Raw genomic sequence first — 24,826 nt, 5'->3', positions numbered from 1 at the left:
AGTCTGAATTGATACAGAATGCTTATTAATGTAAAGCAAAGACTTAATAGATTGTCAAGAGATAAAATAGAAGAAAATTAGTTAAAAGAACCTTTATGAAAAGGGCAATGGAACTGATAAAAAGATTCTGGCTTATCTCCTCAGGAGAGCTCATCTGAAAGCCATTTGTCAAATAAGAACTAAAAAGGGATGTGATAAGGGATCCTAGATCTATTAAATCTGTCTTTTAGGATTTTTATACCTATTGTGTCATATCACCTCACAATACAGAGTGAATAAAATCATATTTTAAAATGTGAAACTGCCATTTATATCAAAAGTTGCAATTACATTAGAGGAGGTAGTCTCAGATAGAGGCTGAAAATACTTAAGGTTTAATAAAACTTTTAGGAAGTTTGTTAAAATTTTAGAAACAGGAAGGCCTTTGAAAAGCCTGTGGAAGTGACAGTGTCTGATCAGTTGGTTTGTTTTCAAATTCACAGCTGAAGTCTTACAGAGGGATGCAAAACGTCACTGGCACTCTTTACCATCGCAACAGTGTCATTGAAAGAAAAATGCATGTTTGGAAGGAGTGAACTTCTCTTGCATAGTTGTGGGGTTTATTACAGTATTATTCTACTACTGTAATTATGTTATGCAGTGTTTCGTGTTTGCAGTTCATGAAAGGGTGGTCATCCAGAAATCATGCAAGAAGCCCCAACTGCAAATTTAAAAAATTTGTTCAATTGTCAGACTGAAGAGTCTAGTCTCCAATCACCTGTAGTATATGGATATAAATGTATGTATAGCTGGGCCTCTGATTGTCAGATTTCCCTTTAGGAGTTATTAAAATATACACTGCCACAAGGAATGAAGATTAATGTGCAGTCTGCTACTAAAAATGAGCCAGCATGTATTATAAGGGTGGAAGATCCAGATAACCTGCTATCTATGATGAATGGAGTCTGCCCATGCTGCTCACAAGGGTACTTGTTTTGTCATCATAACTCATAAAAGGACTTTGACTACTGAGTGGCTATTGTTACTGTTTTGAGCTATTTTGAATGATACGAATTCTGCATGACCTTAGAGCACAGAAAAAAATCTGGTTTGTGTTTATTCTGAGAAATAGCATTGTGTGTCAAGACAGATTGTGGAAAACATCAGCTCATTTTGTGGTTTATTCATAAATACTGTGACCTTCAGAAAAATCACTTAATCTACCCTTTAGCTCTATTGCCCATTTTATAAATAGTAATTCTCAATTTTAAGACCATTTTTGAGAACATAATCTATCAGTAGTTTCAAAAAGGGTGAGATACAATGATGATAAGATACAGAAAAATGGCAAAGTAAATATTGTTTTGCTTCCTGTTCTTCTTGCTGGGTCATTTTCTGTAGCTATAGAGGCACTACCTGGAATATTAAACAAGTATATCTTAGTGCAAGGAAGTGTTATGGGTTTGGTGTAGGAAGTACTAGGGTAGAGTTTACAGTCTGTGACTCAACAGAAGATCAGACTTCACTTGAAAATTTAGTTGATCTTAGCAGTTTCAGATGGGAACACTGAGCAAAAGACCTGTTAATATATGACCTGAGACTAATTCCACACAGCTTTTCTTACTTATTTTCTTACATATTTTCTCCAGTTTTTCTGACCATTGCCTGTATTGGTAGAGATCAAGTGAAGAACAAAACCAAGACAGAATCATAGGATATCCTGAATTGGAAGGAACTCACAACAATCATCAAGTCCAACTCCTGGCCCTGCACAGGACAGTCCCAACAATGTGCCTGACAGTGTTGTCCAAAAACTGTCTTCTTGAGCTCTGTCAGGCTTGGTGCTGTGACCACTTCCCTGGGGAGCCTGTTCCAGCACCCAACCACCCTCTGGGTAAAAAGTCTTTTCCTAATATCCAACCTAAACCTCCCCTGACACAGCTTCAGGCCATTCCCTTGGGTCCTGTCACGGGTCACCACAGAGAAGACATCAGTGCCTGGCCTTCCTCTTCCCCTCACAAGGAAGTTGTAGACTGCAATGAGGTCTCTCCTCAGTCTCCTCTTCTCCAGGCTGAACAGACCAAGTGACCTCAGCTGCTCCTCATACGGCTTCCTCTCAAGGCCCTTCACCATTTCATTAGCCTCCTTTGGACATTCTCTAACAGCTTAGTATCTTTCTTATATTGAAGTGCCCAAAACTGCACACAGTATTCAAGGTGAGGCTGCCCCAGTGCAGAGCAGAGCAGGACAATCCCCTCCCTTGACCAGCTGGCAATGCTTTGCCTGGTGGTCCCCAGGACATGGTTGGCCCTCCTGGCTGCCAGGACACTGCTGACCTGTTTTCCGTTTACCATCAATGAGGACCTCCCGGTCCCTTTCTGTAGCACTGTTCTTCAGCATCTCATTTCCCAGTCTGTACGAACATCCAGGGTTGCACCATCCCAGGTGCAGAATCCTGCATTTTCCCTTGTTGAACTTCATAGGGTTGGTGATTGCCCAGCCCTCTAATTTGTCAAGGTCTCTCTGCAGGGCCTCCCTGCCTTCGAGGGAGTCAGCAGCTCATCCCAGTTTTGTATCATCTGCAAACTTAACGTACCCTTGAGACCCAAGTCATTTATGAAGATGTTGAAGAGAACTGGGCCTAAGATGGAGCCTGCAGAACCCCACTAGTGACAGGTCACCAGCTTGATTTACCCCATTCACTATAATGCTTTGTGCCCAAACCATGAGCCAGCTGTTCACCTATTGAAGGAGGTGTATCCAGCTCTATGCTGGACATGTTGTCCAGAAGGATACTGCGAGAGACAGTGGTAAAAACTTTACTGAAATCCAAAAAGATTGCTTTCCTTGATCGACTACGTGGGTTACCTGGTCATAAAAGGAAATCAGGTTTGATAAGCAGGACTTTCCTCTCATGAAGCTGTGCTAGCTTTGACCGATGACCGCATTGTCCTTTAGGTGTTTTTCAAGACCTCTCAGAATAATCTTCTTGATAATTTTGCCAGTCACTGAAGTGAGACTGACAGGCCTGTAGTTTCCAGGGTCATCCTTATTGCCCTCCTTGAAAGATGGGACAACACTGGCCAGCTTCCAATCAGCAGGGAGCCGCTCCAGATTCCTGAGACTGTTCAAAAATCATTGAGAGAGGCCTTGCCATGACATCAGCCAGCGATTTGAGTATTCTTGGATGTATCCCATCAGGCTGCATAGATTTACAGGGATTCAGCTGGAGCAGCAGATCCCTCACAATTTCAGGTTAAACTGGGAGTTTATCATTCTGAGCCATGCTCCTCCAGCTCAGGGCACTGGGAGCCCCTTAGCCCATCATCAGTGCTGAAGACAGAGGCAAAGAAAGCATTAAACATCTCTGTCTTGTCCACATCCTTGTTTGCGAGTGTCACTAATTACACCTAACAAAGACTGTAAATGGATTCCCAGGCTTTAAACAATAGTATTTGATAGTTGATTTATTTACATGTCACCAAACTTTCCTTGTGTTAAGACAACTGGAATAATGGAGGCTTAGCCTTAAGATATTGTATTTGTTTTTGATGCTAAATTTACCATGGCAACAGCTTTTCTTAATTACAAAAAATTTGGACGTTCTTCTAGAAAGAAAACTGCTACAATTCCTGTCACCGCATTTAAAATTCTAGCTTCAAAAAATCTGAAATTGTTGAGAAATTAGTTTAGTAGGAAAGGCATGAACTTCTACAGTTAGTTTAGAATCAGTGTTATTCCTGGATAATCAGAGAGGAGAGTGACAACATGTCAAAATGTATGTCAAATGTACAAAAATAGCAAACTGAATTGTAAGGAAAAAAAGGAAATCTTTTTATGTTTCAAATTGAAAGAGGAAGTAGGCACAACAGAGACTATCACTACATGCATAAATTCTATAAATTATATCAAGTTTGATATAAACTGAGCAAACTTTCTGAAAATATTTCATCATTTTGGTCAAGATTGAGATGTTAATAACTAGCACAACTGTAAGACAAACTTTTTCCATCTGCTTAAAAATATTTATTTTTCTTTTATTGGAGGTAAAGAAGAGGTAAACGCCATCAAATATTGTTTTTGTAAAAGGTAAAAATGTGAATTATCACTTCTCTCCCATTTTCCTTCATTGGGAAAAATAAGTAAGGAAAAAGGGAGAATCTTGTGTAGTCCACAACAAAGTATTTTCCCTGGAAGTGTGAAGCAAAACAATAAATATTTTGTTTCATCTTACATTTTTAAGAGAAAACACAATCATTTTTTGCTAGCTATGATAGATTCTACTCTATGGAGAGAAGGTAGTGGCTCACAAAATAGGAGCCAGAGGAGGTGCAATGATGGAGATGATGTGAAATGGGAAACGAGCTTCAGGTAGATCATCACTGTTTCCTGAAAGCATAGAATTACTGGTAGTTCCAATTACTGGAACAATTATTCATATAAGAAATATTGTGCTTTCTCCAGGAACCTATATTTAGAATACAGAAAACTGAAATGTCAGATGCAAAACCCATTAAGAGCCAAACAGATTCTTAAAATATTTTTTTCTGATACAAACCTGTAGTATTTTAAGGATCAACTTTCTCTTGTAAAAGGTCAGACTCCTGAGATGAAGCTTTTCAACTGATATAAATAGATATAATTCCACCAGCATCACTGAATTTCATCAACTGACATTTGGCTTTTTCTCAGCCCCTTAAAGCAAAGTCTGCACAGGAAGGGATCGGGACAACTGGTTCTGTTTGAGGGAACCAAAGCCCTCAGAACTTGTGTTAAATGGGGCTTAGGGCTTAGATCTTTTTCATGTGATTGGATTTGATCAATAGTAAGTGCCTACTTTGTAGTTCATGGCAAAGAGTGAAAGCAGACTTGGGGATTTATCTTTTCCTAAAGGACATTAGAGAACTTTAAAAACTGAAAATGTCAATCTTACATTGGAGGGCAGGTGATTCTAAAGATGAGCAGAGTGCAAATTATATTTCACATAAAGACACACATACAAAATGTTATGCTTATTAAATAAATATGTATTTTATCAACTTGTTTTTAGTAAGGTTTTAAATCTGGTTCACCACTGTCAGAAACTGATTTTTTTATGATTACTATATTGTTGTTAAGATTTTTTCTATCTAGTATATTTTACACAGTGTCTAAATGGTTGAAATAACATGTTGGCCATATTAATAGATATGATCATTAAAAACATGTTATTACATATATGAAGGTAAAATGTGCACAAAAAGTTTTGTTACATTACACATGTAAAAGAAATTGTTCAGGTTTTTATGCCAACAGCTGTCTGTGCTGTTACTTTAACGGAGAAAAATAGCTTGAGCTACCATAACCAGGTTAAATCCAGCAGTAGAGAGGTGGTGTGGGAGAGTATTCTATGCTTTTTGCAGTAAATGAAATCTTAGATCTTGGTATGCACCTTGGAAGAATTTCACATTACATAGATGCTTCTAATTTCTTATGTATTTAATATTCTGATTTATATGTGCTCAAGCCCCAGAGTCTCTATGACCTTTCTAACTACAGTTTATTGTTTATGCCAGATGGCTGGATGGGCATCAAGGTTTTTTAATTCTTATTTCATAAAAAAATAATATACTAAGTATAAGTCGGAAGAACTTAATAGCAGAAGGGAGAAACAGAGATTTGCTTACTTTAATATATCAGAAGTGATATCTCTTAAAGTTGTTTCTGCTGATACAGATGTAATGGAAAATTTCAAGATGGTAGTAGTATCACATTGAAGGTAAACTCAGCACAAAGTTTCTATTGAGTGGAAAAGCTCGGAAGCAAAAAACATTCTTTATAATTGGCCTGAGAGCATTTTGTTCTTCAGAATTATGTGCTTCTTGCTGAGGGAACCATGCCAGTGCACTCTAACTGTACAGAAAGCCTTTAAAACACCACATAAAGTATACTAATGTATACTGAGATTTTGAAACTGCACAATAATTTAGTGGCTTAGTAATTCCAGTTGTTTTTGTTGCAACCTGATCCTTCCAAGAATCATCCACCTGAGGCAATGACCTATTAATTTTATGGCACAGCTGATCCATTTTCAGTTCTGTGGATACTTCTGGAGCCCTGCTCATATTAGACTGTACACAGAGGCTAAATAGAAACCATTTGCTAAGTAACATGTCATTTACAGTTGCTTCTGTAAATTGTTTCTATTTATGTTAATTACCACATATTTAAATTTGGAGAAACAGTCAATATAAAAAGGACTGGCATTTTCTGTTTTAGGTAAAAACCGCTGAGGTTTATTTAGATGCAGATTTTCTGATCAAGGTAGATGAAAAATAAGCTGCATAACCCAGTAAAATCAGACTTGTTGAAAAATTGTGCTCAATTCTTTCACTCATCTAGTGTGAAAGAGATAATTAATTCAAGGCTATTTCAGGTACCACAAAGAGACAAGACCACTGCATTAGAATTTGACAGAACTATGAGTGGTGTGTGAACAGTCGAAGCAAGATTCTGCTAATATACGGTTTTGTCTGTGGTTTTTTTCTCCTTTTTCATACTTTTCCTCATTTGCAGATCATTATATTTCTGTAATAGCTTAGCAGCCAAGAGAGACAGAGGTAATGACAATCCCTAAGTAGAACTAGCTGGAGGAAGAGCTGCAATTGCTTTTGGATTGCTGATTACTGTAGGAGTTTGCCCTCTCAGATCCTTTTACCTTCTATTATTAAGTCTTCCTTATGTGAATATTGCCAATAAAGGTGAAAAAGAGAAGTACAAGTACCACCTTTTGAAGAATATAGCAGAACATCCACAGGGCAATACAGTTCTGCCTATTAAGCAAAGTCCCAAGCCAGTCATCCTTGAATTACACTATTTGCTGTAGCAAAACCTAAGCTAAGACCACCAGATGGATTTTAATAAATACAGCCAAATGCGAAATACTCAGGTCCATTCATACCTGTATAAGATTACCTCACTGTTGTTATGTACTCTATGCCTGAGGAAGAGCCTAGAGATTTTTCTTTTTTAGTGTCAGTGTTCTTTTACAATGTGGTCCCATTGAGGGAATATGTCGGGTCTAGATGAGATGAAGTTTGTTCATTTTCCCCACAGAAGCCCTCACAGTGTTGTGCTTTTCACTGGTAGCTACAAAGTTAATAACACACCAGTGTTTTGGCCGCTGCTGAGTAGGGCTCACACAGCAACAGCACCATAACTGCAAAAAATTCTCAAATTTTTTTTAATTTTTTTCTGTAGACACATTAATAAATAACAGATCCATCCAGGTACCATGGACTTTAAATGTAAGACTATATAATCTAACCCCTGGAAATTTTCTGTACAAAATTACTTTTAATATTAGCCCATCTCAGCAGCATCTGTGGGAGAGAGCAATGATCTGAATGTTTTAAAAAAAGTTCACACCTCCACTCATAATACTTACCCTTTATATGACATGTTTCTCCTGAAAGGTCCTCTACTATAATCAGCTCTTTAGCCCACTAATTAGTTATTTTAGGGTTAAAAAGCCAGTGGTACATTTTTCAAAAACATGCAAGCTATTTAGAATCCCAGAATATTCTCCCCTGCTTTCCTCAGCCTCAAAAGGAATCTGTGGCCAAATTTCCACGTGTATTTAGACCTTTAACAAGACTAGCCTAGAGAAATTTCAAAAGCCAGCTTAAGTGGCCCACATATGGTTGAAAATTGAGCTGGGCCCCTGAGGCCATTTTTGCATGCTTGAATAACTTTGAAAATTCAGAGACAAGGCATTTCATAGTTCAGTTTTCGTCGGCTTAGAATGAAACCTAAGCAGGTAAAAGCCATAGATTCTGTTTTCTAAAATGAAGAATTTGAGAAAATACGGATACTTTTGGAAATCGTGCGTTATGTGTTTAGGGCTACAACAGACAGCAGGGTAGGAATCCTGCCACAGACAGAAATAGCAATGCCCAGGGGCTGGGAAGGGAGTAGTACCAGGTTGCAATGACCTTAGGCAGAGGGAGGGTTTGGCTACACAGCTGGAGAGTGAGCAGGTTGTGGTTTGGCTGCAATTTTCCTTTGGAGGTACAGAATAAATGAAGTGAAGGGACAGTGGGAGGGAACAGGGCACCACTGATGGTGAGGAGGAAGGAGGTGAGTATCTTAAGGAGGGACTAGCAAGTGGGGTGAGAAGGTGAAATGTGAAGTGCCAGCAACCCTGGCAGCAAGGCTAATGGGCTGAATAACCTTACAACAGGCCAAGTTTATGAGCAGGTATGTGAAGAAGACACAAGCAGGAGTGATACCAGATGATAAATAGATCAATATAAAGAAGAGGGAAAGGGGAAAAGAGCATTATGGGGGAAAACATAGCCTAGTGTCAAAAGGAAAGCAAAGAGAAACAGCAGGAAACAAGGTCGTGAAGGAAAGAGTAAAGGAGAAATCAAAGCCTGGAGATTATTATCTACAGAAAAGATTCCTTCCCCTCAGTGAGAAGGTGCAGCAAATTGGGAAGATGAGAGAACCACTGGTAGTAAAAGGGAGAGTAATGGAGTGCTGCAACTGAAAGGCGGGTGGTCAATGGCAGCTAATTATTGGAAAGGGCAGGCATTGGGTAAGGGAGGTGTTGGTGGCAAAGAGGACAGTGAGGAAAGGCGGAAGGGGAGGATGTCAGGTCTTCAAGCAGAGGGAAGAATAGCAACAGCAGCACAACAAGCAGTAATATAGAATCACAGAATCAGTAAGATCAGCTGTTTTGACAGGAAATTGTATTGAGTCTGGATGGGATAGAGTTAATTTCTCCATAGCAGTCCATATGGTACAATGGTTTGGATTTGTGACTAAACCAGTGTTGATAATACACCAATGCTTTTTCTATTGCTTAGCAGTGCTTGCACAGTGTCAAGGTTTCATTTGCTTCCACCTTACCTTCCCCCACTCCTCATCCCCCAATGGCGTGGGAAAGAGATTAGAAGCAGACACAGCAAGGATAGGTGACCTGAACTGGATAAAAATATATCTCATACCATACTTCATCATGCTCAGCAACAAAACTGAGGGCAGAAGAAGGGAGGAGAGTCTCATAAGGTAACCACTGCTTAGAGATTGGCTAGGCATCAGTCAGCTTGTAGGAGGTGGTGAGTGATTGCCTTTGCATTGCTGGGATTTTCTTCTTGCTTTCTTTCGCTTGCTTATTAAACTGCCTTCACTTATTAACTTCACTTATTAACTGCATTAAACTGTCCTTATCTCAAGTTTTCTAGCTTTTGCTCTTCTATCCCACTGGGAAGAGAATAAGCAAACAGTTGTGTGGGAGTTTTGCTGCTAGCTGGGGTCAACCCACCATGGAGTTGAATACTGCTGCTTGAAAAGGCACTGAAAGCAGGCAGCTAAGGAGTCAGGAGGAGAAGCAGCTATGGGAAGTGGTGAAAAGCAAGCTGCATTACAGCTGGAAGCTTACAGGCAAGGGAAGTTTTGAGAGCAGTCAGTAAGGAGGATGAGACTTGCCAGGAAATGAAGTAGCAATCACAGGCAGAAAGTGCTGGTGATGTGGCAAGAGCAGACTGTGCAGCAATGGGAGAGGTGCACGTCTGACAGGCTGGCAAGAGAAGGGGGACAACCAGGGCAAGTGGGAAAGAACAAGGACAGCAAATGCAGCTTGTGGGCAATGCAGAGAAAGCAGGCAGCACATGGAGTGACAAGCTGAGGATGAAGACAGGCAGCAGATCAAGGTTTGAGAAGACACACTGAGCATAGGGTGCAAATGAGGTGCAAAGTCAAGACAGTGGGTTGGCAACAGCAGGAAGCAGCAAACATGATGGTGAAGAGAGATGGCAAAAATGGTCCAACAAGAAAACTGAGTGTGGTCAGCAAGTCAGGTATTGAAATGAGGTGATGAGGCCAGGAAGGAGCAGTGTAGAGAAATTGTGAAGGGCAGCAAGGAAAGATTGAGAGTGCAATCCAGAAAGACAGCTTTGAAAAGTCATAGGAAGGACATGTTTACAAGAACAGCAAGCAAGCAGTGGGAAGAAAAGCTGGCAAGACAGTCAGTGAGAACAGGTAGCTAAGGGAGGTGGTGAAGGCAAGCAGCAAAAGAAGGGGCTTGTTCTGTATAAAGTTAGCAATGGGCAGCAATACATGCTGGGAATGAATCAGTGAGAAGAGGTGGGAATGGCAGGGGACACAGAGTGGCAGGAGGAAGCAGAAAGTGAAGGAGAAGTAGGGTGATGAGGGAGGGTGGTGACAGGCAGTGAGTGAACAAGCATGGACGGCAGACAGGAAACAGGGAGAAGTTGTGAGGGCTGTCTGCAAACAAGGCATCTCTGACAGGTGAAGACAAAATGAAGCAGCAGGATGGCAAACAGGACAATAAGTGATGGCAGGGCAAGGTGAGCTCAGAAAGGTCTGGTCATTCAGGGAGCAAGAACAAGCAGTAAGTGGAGTGGCAAACAAAGATATTGTGTGTAGAGAGCAAACATGACTGTTAGGAGAAGAGGATGAGGAGGAGGAGGAAATATACGGCAAATGGGGCTGGACAGAACGGACAGTGAATGACAGTAGCAAGGTATGTGGTGGGAAACAGTGCAGTTAAGAGAAGAGAAAGCAGAGGCAAGCAGAGAGGCATTGAGGGTGGATGGCAAGGACCAGGACAAAGATATGGGACCAGGGGGAAGGTGACAATGGGACAGAAAAAGATGCACATGAAGCAACATGAAATAAAATTAGAGGCTGTAGGGGTGAGGAGAGAGGCAGTGAAGAGAATTAGGTGAGGGCAGGTGCCAAATTAGGAGAAGCAGGGTAAGACAGGGACTGATGAGGCAGTAAGGAAAACATCAAGTGAGGTGATGTGGCAGCAAGAGGCAACAAGTGAAAGATAGACAGGAATAGAGGACCAAAGGAGAGAAGGTAGCGGTGGTGTGGGAGTGAGCCCAGCAAGGGTAGGCAGAATTAAAACAGGACATACAGTAAGAGATGGCAGAAAATGAGATGGCAGCAATGTCAGAGGCTGTGAAAGGGATGGGGTGTCACAGGCATTGGGGCTTGACTGGCATTGCCAGATGGAGGAAAGGGGCAAAAGGAAGTGCAAGTGGCAAGCCAGTGTATGCCAGTCATTCATGGGGGAGGAGAGAAGTGATAAACAGGTAGGCTGAAGTAGCAGGCAGGATAACAAGTGAAACAATAAAGATGATGCACAAAATACAACCCTGAGCCTTGCTGGTTGGAATTTATTGAACCCTAAAAGAAGTATGGACTTGCTTCCCCCCACCTGACTTTCTCCTGAAGGGGGAAGGACTGTACTCTTTCCCTCCTCTCCTATCTGTTAATATTTTTTCTTAATCATTGTCTCCACAAAACACAGGACTTGAAATCTACTGACAACAATACTTAGTTCCTTCTAGGAAGTCTGGGATGGTTATTAACAGAACCAAATCCTTGAATGTAAACACATCAGCATTTCCCCCTGGTCTGTGTTAATGACTTGAGGTGCTTACTTTTCACTTTTTCTCTACAACCTTTTTTTAAAGGGATTTGTTCAGGTTACAGCCCCAAAAATCTGTACCAGCATTTTGGATTGAAGAAAGCTGTAATTCACTGAGCGGGGCTCTGGCAGGATGACTGGAAATAGACATTGTCTAAATCTGACTGTTATGGTGTGAAAATAGTTAAAAATTTGCTGTGACTGAAGAAGTACTTGGACTCATTTTGTATTGGTCTAGTTGGTTTCTTAATAGGGGATTAGGAGTAATTTATTGCTTAAGTCAATGCTGTCGTTACTCACACATCAAGTGGGCAGTAAAAAGGATAGATGCATCATTAGACCATATCAAGGATTTACAAATAAGAAAAAATTAAGAAAAAAATCATTATTCATTATTTATACTTGCACCTGAAGTGACTCTGAAATTTTCAAATTGGTCTCATAGATCAGTTACATTCAATGGCAGATGCACATATTTTATCACAAGAGGTAATTTCAGGATTTGTCTAAAACTGAATCACAGTAAGCAAAGATCAGCTTATCATGCAATATCTTAAGGAGGAACAGCAAGGAAGCAATCCAGTGAAGTTGACTCAGCCCTTCGCCCTTCTAAAGCAGATGAATTGCTTGCTGTTTGCTGTGTGACATGTTTCAAATGAAACATAAAGGAAAGCAGCCCTATTGACTTTGCCCAGAAACTATGGTCCATGTTTGTATTAGTCCACCTAAAAAACACAGATCAAGTTTTCACCTAGAGAGTTACAATGTTGGCCAAGTTCCTTTCCCTGCTCAGTGAGAAAGTGCTACAGAGTTTATCTACTGCCTCTTGGTGACCATATTCTTAACTTTGCCCCTCCTAAATATTTTGAGGATTAATCAGTGCCTAATATAATTTAAAATGGAATATGCACCCAAGAGTTCTTGGTCACCAGTTCCCTTTTGGTCACAGACCTGCTTGCTACTGCTCACCCATGGAAGAATCAATGGATTCTGGTGATGCCATGCATATGCTGTGTATAATTAAGCACCAGGGTTGCCTGTAGGGTAAGCGATTATAGCACATTTATTTCCTGCATCAAAGAGAACTCACATTTAATTAGTTTTTCCCAAGTGAAACTGACACCATGAGAGACTGTCAGGAAACTAATTTCAGATTGTGTACCATTGCTAGTCAAGTTTCTTTGAAATATTTAAGGAAAAAGGTTTGTCAAATAAAATGTCACACTGTTGCTGGGTTTATGTCACTCTTTGCATAAAAGTAGAAATGGGGAGTTAGCTTGTTTTCTTCTTAAGTTGCAAGCTCTACTGTCGATGAGCCCCAGTTTTTAAAATTCTGAAAGAGACTAAGGCAACTTTGCCCGTGGAAATATAAGATAAAAGCAGTTTGGGGAGAACATCAACACTAATGAAGTCTGGTTTCCTCTGGATTTGCATCCTCCATTTGTATACCTGCATCACCATCAAAATAATGTTAGATTTTCATAAACTTCTTTAACAATCCCCCTAATAGCTGGTATGAGATATCATCAGTGTTCTCTACTACTGCTGACTGACTAGGTCATAGGACAATTAAGGTTGGAAAGGACCTCAGGAGGTCTCTAGTCCAACTTTCTGTTCAAACAGAGATAACTGTTCCATCAAAGCAGTTTGTTCAGAGTTTCTTCCTGCTGAAAGCGACAAGGATGGAGGCTGCCCTGTTAGAAATAGCATCATATTCACGATGCAGTCTGCTTATCAATTAAGTTCTAATCTGGAGTTGTCTCCTCCACCCAGCTCTTGATTTTTGCCAAAGCTGGTGAGGATGAGGTAGTGGGGAGGGGAGGATCTGTTTTGCTGTCAGATCATCTAGAAATCAAACAATGGCAAAAGTCCCTCAGGGGAGTGAGGGAGAAAAGATGAACAGGTAGGCAAATGCCACATCCATACAAGTGTCCTATTTCCCAGGTGTCCTATTTCCCAGGCATCCTATTTCCCAGGCTAAAATTACAGCTGCAAGCACTGAACTTCTCCACAGAAACCCAGATAGAACCATAAAATTAATTTATATTGACAGTTTCTACATTCAGAAGAAGCATGTAGTTCCCAGTTCTTATTTTAAAAGCAATATTAAGATAAAGTGATGCTCTTCTGCCTTGCAGAAACTGTGGCCGGACAGAATGAGCTAAGAGTGTTTTAACATAAAGCACAAAGAAACAATGTCAGTCACCTCAATGGTCTTTATTATTTCTGAAACAGCACTATTAGGATCACTATCTCTCATTACCATGTTTATATCTGGCATCTCAAACAAGTTGCTTGCAATAGATGAAAGTATCTCAGTCTTGGTCTTGTCCTCCTGAGGAAAAAAAAAAATCATTTCGTGTTCATGTGTACTGGTTTTGGCTGTGGTGGAGTTAATTTTCTTCACAGTGACTAGTGTGGGGCTGTGTTTTGGATTTGTGCTGAACACAGGGTTGATAATCTAGAGATGTTTCTGTTACTGCTGAGCAGCACTTAGTACCAAGGCCTTTTCTGCTTTCCACAGTGCCACACTGGCAAGGAGGTTGGGAGGAGACATAGTCAGGACAGATGGCACAAACTGACCAAAGGGATATTCCAGACCATGTGACATCATGCTCAGTATATAAACTGGGGGGAAGAAGGAGGAAGCATTTTTCTTCCCAAATAGACGTTGGACATGATGGGGCTCTGCTCTCCTGGAGATGGCTGAATACCTGCCTGCTCACGGTAAGAGGTGAATTAATTCCTTGTTTTGCTTTGCTTGTGTTTGCAGCTTTCACTTTCACTATTAAACTGTCTGTATCTCAACCCATGAGTTTTCCAGCTTTTACCATTTCAATTCTCTCCCCAGTCCCACTGGTAGAGGAGTGAGCAAGCAGCTGCATGTGGCGTGGTTTCTGGTTGGGGTGAAACCACACCACCATGTCAAGTCATCATTTGATATGGCCCTTGCAAGGTCTCTGCTGCTACTTCACCAACACTGCTTGTGGGAAATATTAGACACACTTCATCTGTCAGACCATGAGTTAAGCTATGATCCTTGCCAGGGTAAAAGTGAAATTGTAAGCAACTGATCCTTTGCTCTACAAATGAACAAAAAAACCCTGAGAGTCTTAGAGGAAACATCACTAGTACCCAAGTAAATACGTGCAAGATCAAAAAGAGCTTTTTTACAACTGGTTGAAATTACAGAGACCACAAATAAGCATGCAAAATGTATCATAAAAAAAGAGGATTATGAAGGCACTGTGCTTACACTTAGCTGTACATGTACAGGTTGTCAAACAATAACAAATGAAATTGTAATGACAAATAGGAATGGGATAGCAAGTTGTTCTCAGATGCATCTAATCTAGCTATTTAGATGATAAGCCACATAATTCCTTGTTGTGTCATCTAACCCTCCACTGGGCAACCACTATGATCAGGATGATGTTAAATGTCAAGGAATTTGTTCATTCATTACACGATAGGATGACAGCTTACTTGAAAGGCTTCCTGATAAAAGGGACACAAGACATGTTTCTTGATTCATGCTCAAATAATTTATTCAGCCCAGATGCATTGTATTAATTATATTACATGAGCAAAACAAAGTACATCCTCTTGAAACTAGAAAAATTGTGAAGTTGGTATAAAAAGCAACCCAAATGTACCACCTTCATCTTATGGAACAAGTTTTAGACCCATGCAAGTTTTAAAATATTTACACAACAGTATGCATAGGAAGAGACATGGTTAGTCTTTGGTAAAGTTTAGTTTTCCTAAATACTTAGGTTGTAAATCTTTGAAACTCATTTATTGGCAAAGACTTTTGTTCAGAGACTTTTACATGTAACTGAATGATGAATATATTGAACTAAACCAGCCAGAAGATTTTAGGACAAAATCAAATGAGCTCCATTAGTCCCAAAGTCATTGAATTGAAAGACTTTTCTTACAAACTCAGAGTAATAAGGTTTTTAACAGTTCCAGAAGCTATTATCTCTTAGAAATGCATGACTTAAATGTTTTGTAATGAATCTGTGAAATGTATGAGTAAAATTCACAGCAGAATACAGTTTCTATTTTACTTCTGCCTTTTTCTACTGTTGTTTTTTTTTCTCTTTTTAGAATATGTAAAATTATTTCACTTCTAAACTAAGGCCTTTGTTTCTAATATGAAGTCACCTGCTTTTCCTGATAAAGCGGGTTACTGCCTGGTACCCCTTGGGCTACATATGCTGATGTGTTGTGTGTCTGGTCTTCTCACCAAATGATATGGCTCTATTGCAGTTCTGACATGATGTAATTAAAAATATTACCTTCAGTGAATTGCATGGGTTTTTCATTACAAATTCTTCAGAACTCCCAAATGATTTTGCAGCTGGTCTCTGGTGCAAGATACCATTTTTAAATATTCACCAGCCTTTGACAATGCAGAAGTGTGGCAGAAACATGTTATGCTGAAATCTCCAGGGCTCTTAGTGGCCCCAAGAAAATGTTGCAAACATGATAGGAAATTATGAAGATACTTTGTCCCACAACAACATATTCTTATTATCAATATTAACCTTTCTATGACTGTTATTATTTAGAGGATCTTGAGGGTCATTCTTGATCCCTAGTGGTTAATTAGTTGTACCCCAGCCAGTTGGTTTCAGAGTGTAGATGAGAAGTAGTAAATGTGGAGAGAAGACTATGATGTAACTAAGCTGAACAGAGAGGGGAGCAAGCAATAATTTCTGCATATACCTGTTTGTGAAAAAAATATTAATTGAAAGGTGCCTTACTTACCCTCCCAGCATCCATCTGGACAAGCTGTCCAACTGTGAGATGAGCAGGTACATGGTGCAAGGGATGAAGAACTGGCCGAAGGGCAGAGCTCAAAGTGTGATAGTGTGGTCACCACTGGATGGTGACCAGAGACCAGTGCTGTTCCTCAGGGCTCAATATTTGTATTGATGACCTGGATGTAGAAGTTGAATGCACAGTTAGTAAGTCTGCAGATAATTCTAAACTGGAAGGTGCTGTTGGGTGTCTTGAGGGACAAGAGGCCTTGCAGTGGAATCTGGATAGACTGGAGCCTTGGGCAGTCACCAATGGCATGAAACTGAACAAGACTAAATGTTGGACTATGCACCTGGGATGGAGTAACACTGGACATGAGACTAAGCTGGGAGAGGAGTGGCTGGAAAGCAGCCCTGTAGGAAGTGGTCTGAGGGTGCTGGTTGGCAGGAGGCTCAGTAGGAATCAGCAGTGTGTGCCCTGGCAGCCAAGGGGCAAACCGCATCCTGGGGTGCATCAAACACAGCATCACCAGCTGGTCAAAAGAGGTGATCATCCCACTGTATTTAGTGTCGACGTAGCATCACTTTCAGCAGTGTGATCAGTTCAGCTTAAGAAGGATGTGAAGGTACTTGAATGCATCCAGAGAAGGGCAGCAAAGCTGGGGAAGGGGCCAGCAGACATGCCCTCTGAGGAGCAGCTGAGGGCACAGGGTTTGACTAATTTGGAGAGGAGGAGGCTTAGGGGTGACGTCACTGCTCCCTACAGCTTCCTAAGGAGGGGAAGTGGTCTCCAAATCAGCCAGCTGCCAGTGTGTAAAGGAGAGCACATGAGCAGTGCAAGTCTACCTCTGTCAGGGTCCAGCCGGTGCTCACAGGACTTGGTGTCCGGGACCAGCCTCCTCTGGGACCCCCTCTGTCTCCTGCCAAGGGCCCAGGGAATGTGTCCCAGCTCAGCCTGGGGCCTTCACTCCTTATCTGAGCTATGCTGGAGGTGTGCCTGTTTCTATCCCTGTCTCCTGGATGGGTGTGGGCCCTGCACTGCAGAGAGCTGCTCTCCAGGATGGAGCCCTCAGACCTGGGTCATAGGTTGTCATGCAGAACTCTAGACATATTGTGGTATAACTATCCTCTCTTCTCCTTCTCCTTCTCCTTCTCCTTCTCCTTCTCCTTCTCCTTCTCCTTCTCCTTCTCCTTCTCCTTCTCCTTCTCCTTCTCCTTCTCCTTCTCCTTCTCCTTCTCCTTCTCCTTCTCCTTCTCCTTCTCCTTCTCCTTCTCCTTCTCCTTCTCCTTCTCCTTCTCCTTCTCCTTCTTCTCCTTCTCCTTCTCCTTCTCCTTCTCCTTCTCCTTCTCCTTCTCCTTCTCCTTCTCCTTCTCCTTCTCCTTCTCCTTCTCCTTCCCCTTCTCCTTCTTCCTCTCTTCTCTTCTCTTCTTTTCTCTATCATATCAAGTAGATAAAGTAATAGTAGTAGTAATGAGTAGACTTGGAAGTTGATCAGTAGTGACATCTAAAGATGGTCCTCCATGGGCTGCAGGGGAACAACCTGCTCCACCATGGTCTGCACCACGGGCTGCAGGGGCCTCAACTCCAGTGCCTGGAGCACCTCCTGCCCCTCCTTCTGCACTGACTTTGGTGTCTACTTTGTTGTTCCCATGTTCTCACTCCGCTCTTCCCTGGCTGGAATTTCCTCTGCGCAACAATCTTCTGTTCTTAAATATTTTATCACAGAGGTGTTACTATTACTCCTGATTGGTTTGGCCTTGGCCGGTGGCAGGAAGCCCATCCTGGAGCCAGCTGGCACTGGCTTCACCAGACAGGGGAAGCTTCTAGCAGCTTCTAACAGAAGCCACCCCTGGAGCCCCCCCTGCTAGCCATCCTGGAGCCAGCTGGCACTGGCTTCACCAGACAGGGGAAGCTTCTAGCAGCTTCTAACAGAAGCCACCCCTGGAGCCCCCCCTGCTAGCAAAACCCAGCCACAGAAATCCACTACAGTGAGGAATCTGCTGTTGGATGTTGGTGTAGTGACTGGTGATCTGATCTAGCAGTGTGCAAACCCCATTTATACCTGTGCATAAAAAACTAACATTCTCTATACCAAAGATTTTACTATCAAAATAAATTAAACATTATGGGTATATGTACAGGCACATAATTTCATATCTAGCCAGGAGGTCTATTTTCTTCTCTTCTGAAGCTGGAGTTGCATTTAATAATAAGGGTTGTCACCTTACTATCCCAAGTACCATAAATTTTAAATATTCATTCATGCAGTTTTATTTTTAGCTTATGATCAAGCTTTGCTTTGTAGTGAGTTTTTTTATGTGTGAATCAGGTCTTAATATTCACATTAGGTTGTCTGAGTTGCTTGCATGATATGAAGAGTTGTAGTTTACATTCTGTTAGTCACCCTTGGCTGCTTTGTCTTCATCTAGGCACAGATTCAGAACTCTCTGGTATCAGAGGTGTCTCTGAGGGAGGGTCTAGGATCTGCTAGATATAAATTGTTATTCTTCACTGCTTTCTAAATATGAGTTGTGGGAGGTGGGGAGGAAGGGAGGGAGGGAGAGAGGGAAGAGCTAAATGAGACAACCAGTGGTCTGTGCAAAGCTGAGGCATGAGACTCAGGTCCAAGTCCTAGGTATGCTACAAAATTCCTTCATGAGTTTTTGAAACTGCCTTTAGCTATGCTTACCGGATATCTTGCAATGCTGTGGAAATGTTCCCAAGCTAGTTAGGGACCAAGAAGAGGGCTGCTATTCATAGAGCACTCTATTTAGGCTACTTAACCCCCCCTAACTGACAAACAGAGTATCTTCCAGGCTTGAGTATCTCTCCTCAGTGCTGTACTGTATTTGTAAACACCCCCTGAGGTACTCCGTGCTTGCACCTTTCTCTATGAAATCCTCTTTCCCTGGTCACACATTTTGGATGAACTGCAGGGAGAGGTGCTATTTCTCACACTATGTTTGGATGGCACCTAACAATGGATGTCATAATCTCTAGCCAACAGTGTGATACAAATAAACAGAAGGAGTGATCTGCTATTATTTGCTTGTACTGCTCTATCAGCCAGAGATAGCAAGCCAATTTTACACCCTTTGGAGTGAAAACATAGGTAAGCCTGTGGGTAGAATGATAAGATTGTAGATTGGATTAATCTTTCAAGAAGGATAGCAGGATCTGTATCACCTATCAGACATCTGAAGTGGTCTGGATGAACTGTCTTGTTCCAGTAGCACGACAGATTAAAGGTAAAAAAAACCAAGAAAGAAAACCGGACAGAATATCACTTAGACAGCGAAACAGTGACCATCAAGTCAGACCCCACTGGCTATAATTCTTCCCCGGAGCGCCTGGCTGGACTGTAAGTCTTCTCGTTAGCTGTCACTAGGTGGTGCAGAAGCCAACGTCCCTGCCAGGTGTGTGCCCAAGGAACCTCTTCAGGCTGGCATTTCTCAGCAAGGGAAGAAAATAAGCTGCACTGCCTTCTCAGTGAGTTCTGCCCCCATCTTGCTGACTGAGGGCTTTCCTCATTCCCTGTCTCCCTCTTTCTCTTTTTAGTGGACTGCAGTTACTCCCGTTTTGTTCTGAAAGATGCACTTCAAGAGAGACAACCTGACGCTGGTTCAGAAACTTGCATGGCAGCCCACATCAGCTATTCTGCACCTTGTCCTCCCCCTCTTTACTTTGTGGTACTGTCTACCAATACTGAATCACAAACACAATAGCAAAAAAACGAGAAAGAGAAAAGTTACAGCACTTGCCTTTCTCAGTGTTGAGTTATACAGCAGCCTAACAGCTGGTATAGCATATTCTTAGAAGCCAACTATTCTTCCAGACATGAATTCCATGGCGTTCTACACCTAGTATTCTGAGGCATGCTGGGGTTTTGTTTACAGGATTTTGATCTTATTTTAGGCTCTTCCAAATCATAACCCAAATATTGTCGTCATACTGTGGACATAAGGTCACAAGGGCATGCTACAATTATGAAAGATTAATGAGATGCTTCATTAACCCTTGCACTTTTGACTGCTTAGAAATATTCATCTGTATTATTTTCAAGAAAAAAGAAAAAGTATTAGCAAAAGGAAGCAAATACTTTGCTGTTGTTAGACCACTTTTGTGCCAGAATTTAGCACTGGTTCTTTTTACTTTATCTTCTCTGCCTGCTCATACCTCCCACTGCATTCTTCTTTCCCTACTTTTAGCTTTCTCTCCATGCCTGCTCTCACATCACCCTGAGAAAAGCAGTGATTTTCTCAGTGGTGGAGGGACACCTCACCAATAAACCACCCAAAATTCAGATTTTATTCGGGGAAGTTTGTAGTCTTGTGACTCTAGTTTTAATCTTCTTTGATTTTGTGTCAGTTTTCCAACATTTCACATGATTTAATGGTGATTTTAGAGACAAGGTTTATTGTAGGTAAAAGGAGAAAGGCAACTTGCTTTTCCCATAGGTGCTTTATGACTACTCTAAAGGAGTATGAGAACAACTCTAAAACACATATTTAAAAAGGAAAAGTTTACTTTCTGAGATTAAGTATTTTGTGCTGCAGGACAGTTTTAGACGATGCTAGAAATCTTTTACCTGCTGAAGTGAAGAAAATGAGTAAATGAAGAAATCCACAATAATTATAACTTTGGTCAAGCAGCTATTTTAATATGTTCAGATTTTGCCTTAGATAACTTGTTATCCAGTTCTTGATTTGGTTATTTTTTTTGTCATACTGTACTTTGAATTTTTATAAGAATTAGAATTCAGTGGATCAAGCACTGTTCACAAAATTTTTCCATTGTACTAAATTGCTTTTTAAATCTCTTAAATCTCATTGAAATCCAGTAAGCCTCAGACTCCTGAATCATTTAGGTGTTCTTAAAAGTCTCCTTTAGTTTATTGTCTTTAGGGGTTGCAGCCCTACCTCCAAAAGCTAATAGTTTAAAATTAGACAAGATAGTGAAATAATTGATGTGAGCCTGATTTGGCACAGGGAAAAATTCAAAGACATATTGAAGGAGAAGGTTTCACACATGTCTAAGTACATCATGTAAAGTTAACATCCATTTTTTTCTGCCCTTCTCCCTTTGTTAACTCAAATATTGAGTGGTTTTTCCACGTCCGTGCTTGAACTGGGCAGTAGACACCAGTCTGAGCTCTTGTTGTCAGAGTCCCTACTGCTATAATCACAGGTCAGTCCACCTCACTGCCACAGTCACTTTATTCTCTGTGTTGAGGAAACATCTAAAACAGGGTCCGAAGGAAGAAAGAAGCTCTGTGATCTCTGCAAAACTGGAAACTTTGCCCTTTTTATTTGTCTGTGGGATCCCACATCCTCTCTGAGCTTTATGAGAGTTGCTCTTTTCCTCCCATGAAAAGAAAGTGAAGGAGGAAACACTGGTGAACTGTGACTCCAGAATATCGCTCTATGCTTGGTAATGAACCTGCTTCATGGAGAGAGATGGGATTCGGAAAATGCTGAGAAACCACTCACAGGTTCCTTGAACATGATTTACCACTGGAGGGACACTAGCTGTAAATCACACTGTCCTTAAATTTTACACCTGTAACAAGCTCCTGGCCCATCCACCCCAATTCAGGTGATGGAGAATTGTCACATCCCAGAGATTTTCTTGGAATTTTAATTTTTTAATTTGCTTCTGGACATGGAGGCTTCTCACTAATTAAAAACAACTCTTAAGGCTGAGGTACCAGTTGGTGATAACCAGTTAAGCTTGCATCAGTTTCACCTCTGTAGGTGAAATCCTGGCCTCACAGAAATTAGCTGCATAAAACTCCCACGAGGGAGGACAAGTCAGGTAATCTTATTCCATAAGAACAAAGGTCAACAGCCCTTAACAGCCTTTTCATTTGCCAGATGAAGACCTAGATCCTTAATTTCATTTAAGATTTGCACCAATACATAGGTTAGTAATTGAGCTAGTACCTATTAGTAACTTAGCTAGTACCTAAAACATGCAATGTGTATTTGCTGTCTGAAAAAGGATCCTGGAGTCTGGAGAAAGGCTAATGCAGTAGAACAGTAACAAATTATTTCTAAAGGAGCATCAGGACTTGTGTTGCCTTGCCGAGGCCTGTTTGGAAATGCCTATCAATCACCTTTAACTGGTGTGCCTTATCTCTCACTTCAATTTTAGGGCTTTTTTTGATCCTTTTTTTCCTGTAAATATACCTTTTTTTTTTTTTCCTCATCACACAGGAACTGGTGAAGGTCAAACGTCAGTCCCTCTTTTTATACCGGACAATTTAAAGTCTATAACAATGAACTCTATATTGAACGCTTGTCTTAGTTCAAGATGTTTCTAACTCGGGCTTTTCACAAACTGTTATTGATTTCCACCTCTAAACCAGTAAATCCTTTTGTGTAGTAATTCCATAAATACAGCAGAGTTGGGAAGGCTTTGAATCTTTATTTGATCAAAAAGTTCCAAATCTCTCAGATAAATCTATAACTCTCAGTGTCAGCTTTGCAGATATTCAATCATCTTTCCTTGGACACTAAATGAAATACCTTGAGTTTATGTTTAATTTTTTGATAAGCTTCCATGACATCTGTGGTAAATATATTGTCCTCAGGCGACTGTCAATTAAATATAATTTGCATTTATCTTATGAGAAAGAGGTTATCCACTTAATAAATTTAACTAACTCTTTTTCTCTTCTTCTAATTTATGGTCACAGACAGCTATAATTTCAGGAGGATGGAGGGGGTAAAATAATTACCTGAATCTGCCTAATGTCTTCCTGTAAAGTTCTTTGAAAACTGGGTTAGTAAACTCTAATCCCTATTTATTTGGACTATTTATAATAAATCCCATTAGACTCAGCCTTGAAAATATTTGGATTGAATGAAATTAACCTCTTAAAGGCACAAAAGGGGCAGCATAGGCTACTAATTTAGATGTAGGGTCTGAAACAAGTTACCAAGTCCTCTTCTTGTCTCCTTGTTCTTTAGCTGCTTGGTAAAGAGGGAAAAAATAGCTGCTTCAACAATTTTAGGCGGAGCTACTTCTTAAATTTGATAATAGATGCCTGGCTGTAATCTGCATATTTTTACTGGCAACACAATTGCCCTGCTACCTGGATCGTTGTCCTTTCTTTGATCTGTAAAGGTTTAGCTGCAAACAATATTACAGAGGTGAAGATGTTTTTTTTCCTGCAGGAATGAACTGCCATCAGATTCAGAATATATCTCTTTTATTGCACATCTTTTTATCATTCGCTACAATAAGTGTTCAAAAACACATCATGCATAATACCTCTTGAAGACAAGCACAAATCAAAAACTCTTGAAACTATTAGGCATTAAAAATATCTATTCATTAGTGATACTAGTTTTATGGCATTTTATAACTTTCCCTACTTCTGAGGCCTTGTCCGTGTTCCACAAAAAACACCTTCTTGTTTCTGTCCTGCAGAGACAATCTTATGCTCTATAGGCAGTGTCCTAATCTGAAAGATATAATCTGAGTAAAAACCAGAGGAACTGTTTTTAGTTTGAATTTGATTTTCAAGTTTGCTGCTTTTGTTTCAGACTTGGAGAAAGGAGATTTTTGCCTGAAAGTTTGTCTTCCCATTATTTGTCCAAATCTCTAACCTCTTCCTTCCATCCTTGATTTCATTATATATTAGCATATCACAGCTACAGCAGTACTACTACTGTCAAAAGAAGACAATAACTGAAGACTAATTTGAAAAAATCAAGTTTCCTTCGCAGGGTCCTAGATTTGAATTGTTTACTGTTCCTTTGGATAAGACCATCACTTTTTTTGTTTCATCTAATTCACTCTTGGCCAAATGCTTTCCCCTCTGATATTAAATGCTTTCCCCTCTGATATTTCTGCAGACTCCAAAGACTTTCTCTGATTTTAAGAAAGTGGCTTGTTGGCCAGATAAAACAAGAAGGCCACAACTACACTTAGCTAAAGCAAGACCCTGTTATGGTTTTTCAATTTCTTTTCCAGTGGCTTTCAATTTAAAAATCCTCTCAATTTATCAAACAATCCCTAATTGCTCTTTAACATCCAGCTAAATTTAATGCTTTGTATATTTTGTATTCAAACAAAAAAATTTGTTGATCATTTATGTTAGTTATGAAGCTCTGCTTTTTCTATGCCTCCTTATTCCCAAATGCAAGGTGAATATAATCAAGTGAAATTCTTTTTCACAAGCAATGAAGTCAGTGGTTATTAAATAGTATTCTATCATTTGCGTTGGCTTTGTTGCATCTTTAATGAAAAGCTTGATAAAAGAAGAGCATAGAAGCCCACAAAAAATGTAGGATAATAGTTCATCCTTGTAAAGGTTTGCAAATCCCTGAACTTGATCATAGAGAAACTGTAGCGTCTTTGCTATGATGCCATGTTGGGTCTGGCAAATGTTCACAATGTTTGAAAACAGTGATCAGTTACTAAAACTTCTTTCAGTGCTATGCTCGTGGTTATTAAAAAAAAAATAGTCTTTGTGCATTAACTATCTTTCATCCCAGCACCAAAACAAGCATTGGTTTTTTCCCTTGTAAACTGAGGTAATCTTTGAAAAAGTTTTGCTTTTCTACAGTAGCTCCCCAAGTTACTGCAGCACTGCTAGAGTAATCCATCTGCTGGAGTGAACCACTG

The sequence above is a fragment of the Manacus vitellinus genome, unplaced genomic scaffold (assembly GCF_001715985.3).
Source record: "Manacus vitellinus isolate BGI_N305 unplaced genomic scaffold, ASM171598v3 scaffold_3_pilon, whole genome shotgun sequence".
Classification (NCBI taxonomy): domain Eukaryota; kingdom Metazoa; phylum Chordata; class Aves; order Passeriformes; family Pipridae; genus Manacus; species Manacus vitellinus.
This window is presented reverse-complemented; position numbering follows the sequence as displayed.